Source organism: Podarcis bocagei (assembly GCF_964188305.1).
Source record: "Podarcis bocagei genome assembly, chromosome: Z".
In the NCBI taxonomy this organism is placed as follows: domain Eukaryota; kingdom Metazoa; phylum Chordata; class Lepidosauria; order Squamata; family Lacertidae; genus Podarcis; species Podarcis bocagei.
In genome coordinates, this window is record NC_138140.1 from 14,926,772 (window position 1) to 14,940,550 (window position 13,779).

The window sequence follows — 13,779 nt, forward strand, 5'->3', positions numbered from 1 at the left end:
TATCTTCTCTGGCTGGGCTTGCTCATTCAAAGAAGATAACCATCCTGCTGCGACAGAGTGTTTGAGTGAGAGACAGAGACAAAGAGAACGGTATATATTCTCAGGCAAAGATTAGTGGAATATTATGCAGCACAACATTCATTTGTCAACTTACAAGAAAATTATGCACTTGATCTCCATTCAAGGCAGGAAATTTCTGCTTAGGTAGCCATCCAAATAGCAATGCTGTCTATCTGGTATGGGCCTTGAAAGCAGAGAATGACAGGAAGCCTATCAAGCGTGTCTGTCTATCTCCTAACAGGAAGGGATCTGTTGATCTTGGAACTGGTGCAGAGCAAGATAACAGGGAGCTGCTTTATACCAAGTCAGTCCATTGGGTCCATCTAGCTCCATAATGTCTACACATTGTGTCTTAGGGCCCTAGTATTTACGGGACCGCCTCTCCTGGTATGCCCCCGCAGAGGACCTTAAGGTCCATGAATAACCATAGTTTAGAGGTCCCGGGTCCTAAGGAAGTCAGACAATCCTCCACCAGGGCCAGGGACTTTTCAGTGATGGCTCCGACCTAGTGGAATGCTCTGTCCCTTGAGACTAGGGCTCTGTCCCATGAGACTAGGATTTAACCTCCTTTCACTAGGCCTGTAAGACAGAGCTATTTGGCCTGGTCTTTAATTTGAATTCAGCCTGATCTTTTATTTCCCTTCTCTTTCCTCCCCCTCCCCTTTTATGAGGATTACCTGCTCTGAGACCCCACAGCTAATTCTCCCTTGGCCGCCTCGCTAGCCCAAGTAGGACTAATTGAGCCAGCTAGCTCTGGTGACTATCTAATGTTTATTGGATGGATTTCCCCCAAACTGATTTTTGAACTTTGAATTTTATTGTTATTCATGCTTTTATACTGTATTTTATGCTGCTTCTATGTTGTATTACAATTAAGTGCTTTAAATTTGTTGTTTGCCGCCCTGAGCCTGGTTTTCTGAACAGGGAATGGCGGGGTAGAAATAAATTATCATTATAAATATTATTATTATTATGCCTGGCAACAGCTCTCCAGGGTTTCAGGAAGGGCACATTCCTAGCCCTACCTGGAGATGTTGTTGGGGACTGAACCTGGGACGTTCTGCATGAAAGACAGATGATTTACCACCAAGTTGCAGACCTTCCCCTAGATGGAGTGGGTGATTCACAGAATGAGACCACTGGACCTCCTAGTTCAGTATTGTCTGCACTGACTTGCAGCAGCTCTACAGGGTTTCAAAGAAGAGTCTGTCTTAATCCTACCCAAAAATGTTGGGTACTGAACCTTGAACCTTCTGCATCCAAAGCTGGTCCTTCCCATCACCAGAAACACCAACACCTAGTGTGAGCTGGAAAGCTTTGAATTCAAATCTCAGTTCAGCTGCTATGGGTGGCTTCAGGCAAGTAATACTTTCTCCCTTTGCTAAAATGATTATTTAAAATCTGTCATACGTTTTACCTATTCAAAATAATTATGCTATTATTTTTTAATGCTGCAAGCCACCTTACTTAATAATTTATTTATTTCACAAAAATTATATACCACTTGACTATAAAAAAAAACCCCAAACCCTTCATCAGTTACAAAAGAACAGCTAAAACATCTATTTAAAACAGTTAAAAAATTATTAAAATTGGTGATAAACTGCTGTGTCATCTGGGTCTGTCAGGCCAAGGCGCTGCTCAGAAGAGACCGAAACCAAGCTGGAGAGTGCCCCCCCCCCCGTAATTCCATTTACAATTAAAAAAAGGAAAAATCAAGTGTAAATGGTTAGAACACACAGAAGATAGAAGGGATAACTGATCAGGAAAGTGCTGGTACAAGATTACTTAGCATTGCTTATTCTAAATAGATTCTCCACATTTATTCTCTAATCTACACTATAATCCTGAAGAGAGAGAGAGAGAGAGAGAGAGAGAGAGAGAGAGAGAGGAGAGATGCAGCTGTTGTGTTTTGCTGCCAGCCAGTGAAGGCGGTAACCACTTCCTATTGATGCTGAGGATTTCCCGAGATTTCTCCACACATCCCTCCCGCTTCATGTGGCTTACTCATAAGGAACAGCTGCTCTGGCAAGGGTCAGAATCAACATGCAACTTCCTTGCTTAAATATAAATCAATGTATTAGAACGCAAAGGGGGAAGTCAAAACCTTCCTCCCTTAAAACAATCCAGATCCTAGATCGGGTTTGTGTGTGTGTGTCTTGCAACCCTGGCTTCCTGCCATCAGCGCTCCCTTCGAGGAAACAGTTACACCCTCTATACAACTGGAGAAAAGGAAGAGAGCTGAAAGGGAAAATGTTTTAGACAGGTTTCCCAGGGTAAGAAGACATCCGAAAGTCCCTTGAGTGCGACCGATATTGTTTCCAGCATAAGAATAATATCTCAGAAACACACACACTCCAGATGGCAAAAAACAAAACCGAAAACAAAACAGTTTCCTTCTCTACTGTTCAAAATTCACACAAGAAAATTCCTCTACTCTCTTAGCAAAGACATTAGTCTTAGCAAATTTTACAGAGCAGACAGAGCTCAAGCAGCACAGGACATACTTTGCATATACAGGATCCCAAGTTCCACACCCAGCATCTTTGGGCAGAGCTGAGAAAGAGACATATCCACACACACGAAATCCTGGAGAAATGATGCCAGCCAATGTTGACAATTCTGAGGTACATGGACCTATGGCCTGATGTATTGTAAGTTAGTATAAGCCCTGGCGCAACTCCAGGGGTCCTTGGGGACAACCTACAATTTTTGTTGTTGTATGTGTCCCCCCTGCTACTGTCCAGCTTTCACTGCCCCCCACAGGGCATCACCGCCTTACCTCTGGCACTCAGGCACTCTAGTGGCAACTGAGCCTGGGTCTGCACCTCTACTGCAAGGCCTCTAATAGGGCCATGACACCATGTCACTGTGACGTCTTCACAACGCAGCGTGGCACGTGCACAAGGGCACTCATGGTGTGCGGCCCAAGTTGGCCCTACTGAAGCCCTCTGTTCCTGACTGGCAACAGATTCAATTTGAAACTGTTATTTACCACAGCTTGAGTAGGCTTGCATTTAGCCACTTGCCTGGTCACCTGTGACACTTTATGCATTTGCCTTCCATAACATGGTACCCTCCAGGTGTTTTGTTTCCAGGCATGAGTCTACCTTCCTTGTCTGATGGGGTTCAGGAGGAAGGCACTCCTCTTTTACAATGGAAACTTTGGTAGGAGTTTCCCATATAGGGAGCTCCCTCTTCACCAATAATAACTTTCACAGTCCTCCTGTGCTTTCTCCCACTTACTACACTGATAACTAGATGGGGAAAGGACTTTGGGGAAACTCTATGAACAACAATAGACAACCTGGAACGTGTGCAGAGGAGGGCAACAAAGATTATCAAGGGTCTGGAAACCAAGCTTTATGAGGAATGGTTGAGGAAGTTGGGTATGTTTAGCCTGGAAAAGAGGAGACTGAGAGATGTGATCACCATCATCAAATATATCAAGGGCTGTCACATGGAAAATGGAACAAGCTTAATTTCTCCTGCTCTGGAGGGTAGGACTCAAACCAATGGATTCAAGCTATAAGAAAGGAGATTCTGACTAAACATCAGGAAGAGCTTTCTGACAGTAATAGGTGTTCAACAGTTGAATGGTCTCCCTTGGGGACTCTTCTTCCTTGGAGGTTTTTAAACAGAGGTTGTATGGTCATCTGCCATGGATGCTTTAGTTGAGATTCCTGAAATGCAGGGGGTTGGAATATGTGACCCTCAGTGTCCTTTCCAACTCTACAATTCTATGATCTTATAACTACAGTTCCCATCAGGTCCAGCCAGCAGAGTCTTCTCCCTACTTGGAGTTGGACAGGACACACACACCCTGTTATGCTGAGTCCAGCACAACTGCAAGGATCCTGCCAGTTCCCTCCAGCTTATAATACTAGAAATCAAGATCACCAAATGACACTGAATAGGGGAAGATTCATGGCTACTGAAATAAATACTTTCACACAGCACATAGCTAAACTATGAGATTCACTCCCACAAGATGTTGTGACAGCCAGAAACTTGGATGGCTTTAAAAGTGGATTAGATCATGGAGGAAGAAGTCTATCAATGTCTACTAGCCATGATGACTATGTTCTAAATCGAATACAAGTTGCTGGAAATCACAAGTGGGGAGAAAGCTCTTGAAATCGGGTCCTGCTTGTGGGCTTCCCATTGAGGCACCCAGCTGGCCACTGTGAGACCAAGATGCTGGGCTAAATGGTCCATTGGCCTGACCCTGACAACTTCTCTTATGCTATGTTCTTATGGACTTTTGGCCTGATGCAGCAGGACTCTTATGTTCTTAACCTGTCTTGCAGAGAAGCCTGTCCAATATCACTTAATGCCTCATTGGGCAACAACTCAAAAGCCTGACAGTGACTCCAAAGGACTCCTGCAAGGCTGCCTGAAACATAGTTTTGGTGACCATTGGTCGTATTTTTAGCAGAAAACACATCCATCACCCATGACATGTGCATACAAAAATGTTTGCTAATCAAGTTGTGCCCTTTCAGCTCAGGATGGAAAATCTACAGCCTCTTGCTGAACCACTGACCGCCTCTGGCAACACAAGCTCCCAGAATGTCCACAGATGCAGACGGCTACAAGGATTGAGCAATGATGGCTTGGCCCAAAACTCAATCCTTTCCGGAGTCTGGGTATCCAAGTCGAGACACAGCACACAAAGGACTCCTTGTAAAACCCAGACCCACTCACAATGCAGCCACAGTCGCCCAGAGTTATCAGGACAAACATTATGACATTAAATGACATCTGTTGAATCAACTGAAATGACAAGAGAGGCTTTATTATTATTATTATTATTATAAAAAGAACAGCCTCACAACTCGCCATGGAGAGAGTGCTCCAAGTGCTGTGACAAGAGAGTCAAGCTGTGGCACAAAGGCATCCTCAACACCACTCAGAGACGACACTGAAAAGTTGCCTTCACAAACACTACCAGTCCTGAACCAGACAGCCATCAGCAGCCTGGTGTCCTCCAGATGTTTGGGACTACAACTCCCATCAGCCTCAGGTGACACAGCCATGCTGAAGAGCACTAGTTTGGCAGACCAACCAGTCCTCATGTCTTGCCCTGCACATCTGTGTGCCCTGCATATCTGTGTGCTGTGATGAGGAAGAGGACATTGATTCCCAAATGATGCACCAAGGGAAGCTAGTGCGTCATGAGAAATGCATTCCCATTATACAGGGATATGGAACTCATGGCCCTGCAGATGTCAATGAACTCCCCTCTCATTAGCCCCAGTCAGTAAGGCTGATGGTAGGGGATGGTGAGAGGTGGGGTCTAACAATAGCTGGAAGGCTACAATTTCCCCATTCCTGCCTTTTAAAAAAAGTAACAATTCCTGAGCTCAAAGAATGCATCATTCCATGTTCTGACCTCATTCACTCCCCAAACAAACCTTTTGATGCAAGCTTATCAAGGGTGGAACCCTGACCTTCAGGCTCTTTTTCTCCAGGAGATTAGTCTAAGGATGTGGAGCAGGAGAAGGAATTGTCCTCAGTGGTATATAAGAAAGCAGAAACACTTAAGTAAAAGAAGCTCACTGTGGCGGTATCAATTTGACCCAAGGATGTTGTGTTTCTAGCTCAGAAGTCCTAGAGAAACCTAAATCCCCATCAGAAACAACTGCTAAAGCAGGCTTGGCCCCTTTAAATGAAGATCCTCCTCCCACTGAAGGAGGAGCCAGCAGCTAAGACAGGGCTTCAGCTTTTATTTAAGGCTCAGTGGGGGAAAACTGCTGCTGAAGCAACATCTAAGCTCGGCTGTCATGGAGGCGCCAGCCTGAGTCTTTTATCTGTCCTGAATTTACAACATTGAGCTTCACTGAATGTCCATTAGTTCTGGTGGGGAGAGGGAGAGGGAGAAGGTTTTCCCTATCCACTGTCTCCAGGCAATGCATAATTTTATAAACTTCTATCTTAGCACCTCTAACTTTCCTTTTCTCTAAATCTGCAAGTCCCAAACACTGCAACCTTTCTTCATAGTGGAGTCACTTGCTTGTTTTGGATGCCCTCTTCTGAACTTCTTGTTCCAACTCTATAATACCCTTTTTTGAGGTGAGCCCAGTGTTAGAAAATCAGATGTATAAGCTATGCACCAAATGGCTCCTTAAATCAGGGTTACAGTCACCAAAAAGAAAGACGTATTGATCAATAAGATTTTTTGATTCCTAAAAATTCATTCAAAGTGTGCAGATAAAATATAACCTACAGAGGCTTCTCCAGGGTTCCAGTCAGAGGACATTCCCAGCCCTGCCTGGAGATGCCAGGGATTGAACCTGGATGCTCTACCATTGAGTTACAGCCCTTTGCAAAGTCATACTCAAATTACTCATCAAGGCTTTTATGCACATGTACAGAACTTAAGACGTTTGTTGGCTTCAGTTGGGAGTGGGGGCTGCAACAGCTGCCAGGGTTTGTGGGATTAAAATAAGGGTCCAATAAGGTTGCCTCAGCTTCCCGCTGAGGCTGCCAAAGGCATCCCAGGCTGCTGCTTTCCCCAAACATCTTAGCTAGAGGCACACCCTTCACTCACCAAAGGTGTCAGCTTTCCAAGAGATTCCTCAGCTGCTCAAGGGTTGCATTCAAGGGAACGCTCTGGCTTTAATTGGTTCAACACATCTGTAAAGCTGAATGCTTTAGATTCCTGCTTATTTTTCTAGTTACGCACAAGCACTGATGATTGAGCAGAGGTTTGTTTTATTTCATTGCTTTGATGGCCTAGTCAACCATCCATTGTCACTGTTCACTATTTCCTCAGTGGGGCAAAGCTGCAGGAGGGCTCCAGGCAAGCAAAATGTAGTCCCTCTCAGACAAAAAACATGAGTTTCTCATAAAGGCAGGGGCTAACTAGCATTTCAACAACACACTTGTGGTCAGAACTGCATGTACCCCCTGCTGTAAAGAACAAAGTCATTTTTATTTATCTGTTTTATTTTCTGCTGCTGGTAGTATAAATTATACAAATTCATTTCGTCTACATACATGTAATCTCTTTTGCTTCTCTCAGTCATGAAAGGAGGTCAAGGAATTAAAAGGGCACTGAAGGACCTTAAATTTAAAAAAAGCAATTTAAGTGCAGAATCTTATCCTTGTTTGTATCTGTAATGGATTAGAAGTTGTTTTCATACATGTTTTTCATTTTTGGTGTTTTTACCAGCAAGAGCTTGGAGATGTACGGGAAGTGATTCATAAATGAAATGAATAAATAAATAAATAAAATCTTTAGCTACCTTGGAAACCTTCAGGTGGAAAACATATCATATTACATACCTAGTGTTCTTCAACTGTGGGTCCCCAGATATGGGTGGACTACATTTTCCACCATCCTTGAACACTGGGTTAAACTGGCTGTGGATGATGGGAGTTGTAATTCACCCAGAACTGGGGACACCATATGCCATCACCCTGCTTGCCCCACACCAATCTAGTCCTAAGCACGTTGCTCCACTTGAGCAGCAAACTCCTTCACAAACACTGTGCCAAGAATGGCAGCCTAACGCAAGCCAAAAGAAAGAGAGAATGATGTCATGCCCTGCTCCAGTTTAGACAGATGAGTACATTGCTAAATCAACTTGTTTACAATGGTCTAATTGCCCCCGCACCGGCAAGGAAGCGTAGCCCTGAGGGACAATTACCACCCACGCCACCGCCCTTTTTGAGCTGTCTCCCAAACTTCTCTCCTGGGAGAAAAAAAATACTGAGTAGAGAAAGCATGCAAAGATGTGTCTATTATTGTGCCTTAGAAGCTTCCCTGCCTCCACCCATTTCAATTAACAGCAGGAACAGTTAAACTGGTAGCCTGAGGGCCAGAGCCAGTCTTGGAAGCCGTTTTATTTACTACCCACCACCTACGGTTGATGGCATTACCAAATCTTACTCAAGGTGCAGTTAAAAGGGGAGGAACCACGTGAATGAGTCAGAATAAAGAAATAAAAATCAGATAATGGATCAGGGTAGGGAAGACCTATTTATTTAAAGCATGTTTAGTTCATTCCTCTAGCAAAAATAAAAAAGGGGGAGAGGTCCTAAGGAGGTTTACAAATGTTAGTGATAAAACAGTCCTTGCCCTCAGGTTTAGAATCTAAAAGACATGACACAAAAGGAAAAGCGACTGGGAGGGGAAACCCCAGGCACAAAATTGACACTAGCATAGTTCTTCCTGTATGATCATATGAAGTTCCTACATTACTACTGAAGAATGAGGAGAATCCTGGAACGCTACTGATAGCTGGGATAGAACAGTCAGCCAGTTGACTCTTATTCAAGGAGCAGGGACCAGATCAAGACTCATCCACCCCTACCTCTCAGACCCATGAGATGGGTGTGCGTCTTCCCTAAAGGTGACAGGAATGCCAGGTCAGAACTGACTGGTAAAATGCCTATAATGTCTTCCACCTATTCAGATCAAATGATCTGTCCTCAAAACAGTTTATTTCCAAAGTACTCCTTGTAAACACCAAGTGCTGATCCTTCAGTCATCTGTTTCCCAGTTTCCATTCCTTACAGCTTTATTTTAAGATTGCAGAATGTTTCCAAACAATTCTTTTTCTAAGTCAAACTGATGAGTTTCCAAACAAAATCACTTAACACAATCCGGCTGCTCTAAGAATGTTTGTTTGTCTCACTGGAAGCTCAACAGTTGGGTGGTTTCTAAACATGTGTGGAATTTGGTTGCTGTGGAAGAATCTGAACTCTCCTCCTTTCCCGCAATCCCCCCCACCAAATTCCACAAATTCTTCAGGACTTCAAGACTAAGATTTTTGGTGGTGTTTCCAAAATAAGAGGAGCAAGGGAGAAGAGGCTCCTTCTATGCAAATTGGGAGATCAGACTTCTGGGACAACAGTTAGAGGGCAAAAGGGTGTGTGGGTCTCTAAAAACATAAGAATATAAGAAGAGCCCTGCTGGATCAGGCCAACGGCCCTTCTAGTACAGTATCTTGTTCTCACAGCGGCCAACCAGATGCCTGCAGGAAAAACACAAGCAGGACCCCAGCACAAGAGCCCTCTTCCCTCCTGTGGTTTCTAGCAACTGGTATTAAGAAGAATTACTGTCTACACACACACACACACACACACACACACACACAACCTTCACAGTTACCTGGACATTTTTAATTATGGGCCGCACATTTGGAAACAAGGAACAAATTGAACATTGCCCCTCAACTTTCAGTTTCTCATCTGTAAAAAGAAATCTGATGAGCCCACCTTCTAGGAAGGCCAGGCTGTTAGTACTTTCTGCCCCACTTTCCCAATTATTTAGAGGGTCTGCTAACTGCTTGGCACCAAGCAATTCTGTGTGCCCGGGCACTAAGTCCCTAAACATTCAGGCCAAGTCATTTCAAGTCTCTCCACAGGTACCCCCCAGCTACTGGAAGTTACCAGCACAGATGAATAATTCACCTTACAGCTGCTTCTAATGTCAGACAACTGGCAATGCAGACTCTGAACCATGCATTTTTCAGAGAGGTGGAAAATAAGACCTGCTAAAACATGCAATAGCTAGTGGTACTTATGTAATCTCTCTCTAAAAAAGAAAAAAGAAAAGAATCCTAGTTTCTGAGGTCAATTAAACTTGCATACGTTTGGGGACATCTTGGGATCAAAGCTGTTAGACGACAACTGCTCAGGATGCAGTGTCAGGTGAGGTGATCTGGTGCTTAAGTGGTCTTGACATGTCTCCACTGAAGGCCCACAAAACCCATCCCTCACCCATTCGCTCTTCTGAACCAAGGAAGAGAAACTCTAGGAGCCCAAACTTTAATTTCTAAGTCCTCGTGGCTACAAAGCTCTGTTTCGAAATATAATGGCTATAAATAAATGAACAGTACAGTTTTGCAATTGTCCACAAAAATGACTGCTTCTCAGACATATCTATGTATAGAATGTATTTGTGGCAAATCAGCAGCTTGAAAGGGAAGGCAAAAACATTGCAGAATAATTTCCTGTTCTGGTCCCTTGAAGGCAATTCTTACTCACTATGGGTGACAAGCATGAATTAGGGGTGCTCAATAGAGGAAGTTGCCTGATAAAGAGCCAGCCCCTCGGCCCATCTAGCTCAGTATTGTCTACAATGACTGGTCGTAGCTCTCCATGGTTTCAGGCAAGGAGTCTTTTCCAGCCAAACCTGGAGCAGTTGAACCTGGGACCTTTTGCATGCAAAGCATGTTCTCTACCACTGCACAATGGCCTTTTCCTGAGTAAAGTAAAAGTCTAGTCCTCAAGGTTCTGAATATAGGGATGAATTAAATAAGAACATAGGTTCATCTACACAATATTGTCTGCACCAGCTGGGAGCAGCTCCCCAGGGTTTCAGGCAAGGAGTCTTTCCCAGCCCTACCTGGAGATGTCAATGTGGACCGAACCTGAGACTGCCTATAGGACATAATATTCAAATGGAAGACTGGGAAAAACTATGTAAAGTAAATTTAAAATTTACCAATTGTATATTATTAAGAGAGAATTACATGAAGATGATGTTTCGATGGTATATTACACCTGCTAAAATGGCAAAAATGTATAGAACAGGCTCAAATAAGTGTTGGAAGTGTAAAGAAAAAGAAGGCACATTCTTTCATATGTGGTGGAATTGTAAAATAATTAAAAAGTATTGGGAAAAGATTTATAATGAATTGAAAAGAATGTTTAAGATAACTTTTGTTAAAATACCAGAAGCCTTTTTATTAGGCATTTCAGTTACAGATAGGTAGCCGTGTTGGTCTGCCATAGTCAGTATCTGAAGAAGTGTGCATGCACACGAAAGCTCATACCAAGAACTAACTTAGTTGGTCTTTAAGGTGCTACTGGAAGGAATTTTTTTATTTTTATTAGGCATTTCAGGTCAAGATATGCCAAAAGAGAAGAAAAAACTGTTCATGCATGCTACAACAGTGGCTAAGATGGAAAAGCAAAGAACAGTGGCAAGAAAAACTGATGGAATATGCTGAAATGGCAAAGCTAACTGAAAGACTCCGAGACAAAGACAATAGAAATTTTAAAGAAGATTGGGAACCATTTATGCTGTATTTACAGAATCATTGTAAAGAAATGGACTTACTAGCAGGGTCTGAGTAAACACTTACAATTAATAATATAAACATAGAAGCTATAAAGATGAGGTTAAAATGATAAGTATATAACAACATTCAATTTATGGATATAATATTGAAGTATAGTATTGTAAGCAGGACAAGTTTATATGTAAAAAAACCAGAAGGGGAAGTTGAGGGAAGTCATGGGGTGGGGAGTGGGGAATTTAGTTTGTTATTATTTGTTATGATGTAATTGTGATAAAAGAATAATAATGTAAAATTCAACAAAAAATATTTTTTTTTGGGGGGGGGGGAGAACCTGAGGCTGCCTGCATACAAGGCAGATGTTCACAGAGCTAAGGCCCTTCCCCTAACGAAACTGACTAGCAATGCATCCTGGATCAGTTTCTCCTTCTACAACTGGGAATGGAAGGGCACCCCAACTCAAGTGAGCTGTCAGTTCCAGTTCTGATCATGCATTCACCCATCCCAAGCACACTGAGAACACCGCAATCCTTATCTTAGGAAGGGGACCATGTGGGTAGCAGCTAAAAGCTCTTTCTTAGAAGAGGAAAGGTCTACCCAGACCGAACCCTCTATTCCCCATGACAGTACAGTACTCTGAAAACAAAAGGTCACGCTCACAATGTCTCCACCTGCTAGGATCATGAGCAACAATTCTGATCAGCCCTGGTCCAGTGGCCTTTTGCACCAGGAAAGACAGATGCTAGAGCTGTATCAACCCCTATGATCTAAGGCAGGAGGAGCAATAAGAATTGTAAGGCACAATAGACACTAGATGTGCTTTGGGAACAAGGGTGGGGCGCCCTTGTGGTCTTGAACACATCAACCCCGCCAAAGCTCCTTCACAGCTCAGTATAGCCAATCCAAAACATGTCTGGAAGTGCCTATGTTCCACTTATTAATGCCAACCTGCATGGCTTATCAAAGCAGTAGCACAAATTAAATGAAGATATGAATATGCAAATCAAGGGAACATAAGAATATTCAAATGCAGCCACAGCTGGTCATATATTTTCAACACAGTTGTCATCTGTAAGACAAACTGCTTGGGCCCTTGCCTGCCCAATCCCCAATAAAATAAAAATATCTCTTGGGAAATAAATTATGAAAGCTGGGGGAGAGTGGAGGGCAGGAGGCAAAATGGCTTCCTATTTATTTCAGCATTTAAAGGCATTTGAACCCCTGCGTATCAGTGTCAAGTTTCCAAGCAACTAACAAACTCCATAAGGAATGGCCATGACATCTGGGGCTTTTGAGTTTAGAAAGGCGTGTTATGAGGAATGAGAAAAGGGATACAGAAAAGATTTCATCCCTCTCTTATAATAGTAGGACTCGAGGGCCATCCAATGAAGCTGAATGCAGGAAGATTCAGGAGAGCTAAAGGGCATCTAGCTGGTGAGAACAGGAAGGTGGACTAGATGGGCCACTGCCCTGATCCAGCAAACTGTTCTTATTTGCCAAGCATTTATAAAAAGTTGAAAATGCACAAAAACAAAGCTGCAGAGGTAGCAACCAGGACAGTGACTTCAAAAGGTCAGAAAGCAAGCCTGCTAGAAGAAATGAGCCTTGCCTAGCCCATCAAACTGTGAGCAAAAAGACAGAACTGGATGGATCTATCCTGAAAGGGATTCTCATGTTTTAGGCACCACTACAGAAAAGGCCCTGTTTCCTATGCTCCACCTGCTGTGCATCTTATTGGCTACAGTTCCACTGAGCAAAACCTCCATCTTAAGACATAGGCAGGTTTATGGCTGTGTGGACTATCACCAATTTAAGGTGCCAACAGCTGGTGTTGAATGGTGTTGAATGGCTCAGGACCAACTCATGCCTTGACATCTGTAGGGGGTGGCCCTGTTCTTGGCACTCCCAAGAGAAGCAGTTCACTATGCAGTGATGTAAGGGCAGGGTCTTCACTGCAGCAGCACCCCAACTGTGGAACTTCCACCACTTGAAATAAGACTGCTCCACTCCATATTAATCTTTCACTGCCATGTGAAGGCATATTTTTCCATTCAGTCTTTTGAGATGATAAGTAGGAAGAAAAGGCTGTATGACTGCCAGTTTTTAAAGAAGTATGCAAGACACTGTCATTCGATTTTCTTTTCAGCTGTGGTTATGTGCTGTTGAATTTTATATGAGTGTTTGCACACCACCCTGATTTATATAAAAGAAAGGTAGTCTAGAAATGAAAGGCCATAAACTAAGTAAATTGGGAGAAAACAATCCTTTCACAATACTTTTAAAGGCACATTGATATTTTACTGTGCTTGGACATGGTTCAGGTTCCCTACTCATCCACAAAAGCTCACTGGATGTTCTGGGGCAAGCCCTTGTCTCATGTTCACACATGCAGGCCTCACCATCTGATGCAAGGCATGTGTCAGTGTGCCATCACAGGTCGAACGCCACAGTGAGAACCTCCGCATCGCCTCAATGCATTCCATGGTGTCCCACTGGCACACTGAGTTGCAACTCATCAAGGAAGAGGAAACAGAAGGAGAAGAGAAGGTGGAGACAGAAAGTGAGCAAGTCTAAAGGGAAGATGAGAAGAAAGAGAAAGCAGTGAAGAAGAAAGCAGTATTTCAAAATAAAAAAGAAGTCTTGAGGAACCCTTTTCTGTTGAGATCTGCATGCCCTCAGACTG

The 13,779-nt window shown here is 43.3% G+C and overlaps 1 protein-coding gene across 8 annotated transcripts in view; it reads right to left on the reverse strand.

Annotated features, from left to right (window-relative positions):
• Positions 1 to 13,779, reverse strand: part of RAPGEF1 (Rap guanine nucleotide exchange factor 1) — a 107,696-nt gene that overhangs the window by 79,661 nt on the left and 14,256 nt on the right. The window contains exon 2 of one of the 8 annotated variants that reach the window (XM_081179182.1): positions 13,496 to 13,666. The exons of the other annotated variants lie outside the window; for them this stretch is intronic. The gene's annotated coding sequence lies outside the window, so the exon portion shown is untranslated. The remainder of the gene's footprint in view (positions 1 to 13,495; positions 13,667 to 13,779) is intronic. 8 annotated transcript variants of the gene reach the window in all.